This window comes from Crocuta crocuta, unplaced genomic scaffold (genome assembly GCF_008692635.1).
Source record: "Crocuta crocuta isolate KB4526 unplaced genomic scaffold, BGI_CrCroc_1.0 scaffold193, whole genome shotgun sequence".
NCBI lineage: Eukaryota > Metazoa > Chordata > Mammalia > Carnivora > Hyaenidae > Crocuta > Crocuta crocuta.
The window spans coordinates 6,388,954-6,389,775 of NW_027529624.1; the positions used below are offsets into that span (position 1 = coordinate 6,388,954).

Sequence of the window (822 nt, forward strand, 5' to 3'; positions counted from 1 at the left end):
GAGGGCAGTCAGCCTTTTTTCTCGGCCACAGATGGTGTTGCCAGAAAATCGACAGAGAGAGGACAAGTTTTTCTCAAGGTCACACTGCGGGAGGAGGAGGGGGGAGGCCCCAGAAATCGTGGCTTTGCTGTAGATATCCATTCCAGCGGGAAGTAGGGGGGATGTTAGAAGGCTCCCCCAGCCCCAGTTAGGTTCCTTCTCAGAGGGAGCAAAGTGGGTCAAGGAAAAGTGGTGGGGTTATCCCAGGACCCCAGGAAGGTGGCCTCCCCGAGCTTCTTTATACCCTGAGGAGGGGACGCCAAGCAGAAAGGAAATGGGAGAACCCCTCCCCAATTTTCTGTGTCCCGCACTCCCTTTCAGGAACTCTGGACAGGGTACAATGTTAGAGTAATTTGGGTGCATGGCAAGGAGGGGTCCTGCTGAGGGTCACGTTGCTCTGTCCACCTCTGACACTAGGTAGGGGACCGAGACCTGAAGGTGACCTTTGTTCTAATCCCACTTCTGCCATGCTAGGTGACCTTGGGCAAGTTTCTGGCCCTCTCCCAGCCTCAGTTTCCCCACCTGCGTGAGGGGAGAGAGGAAGCAGGTAGCAGCTAAGCACTCAAGCCCAGGGCAGCTCAGAGAGGCAGGGATGCCTGCCTGCTCCCCTCCCTTGGCCGCCTAGGGAGGCTGGAAGTTGTAAGCGCTGAGGATGCTTTGCGCAGGGTTCGGCAGAGAGGAGCGCCAGCTGCGGGAAGGTCACCCCGCTCGCGGGTGGGTGGTGGTGGTTGGGGGGAGCTGTTTGGGGCGGGGGGGGGCGGGCTCTGAGCCCCAGAGAGGGGC

General features: G+C 59.5%; 1 protein-coding gene across 2 annotated transcripts in view; it reads right to left on the bottom strand.

The window, feature by feature from the left end:
• Positions 1 to 822, bottom strand: part of PVALB (parvalbumin) — a 16,300-nt gene that overhangs the window by 14,539 nt on the left and 939 nt on the right. The window lies entirely within an intron of this gene.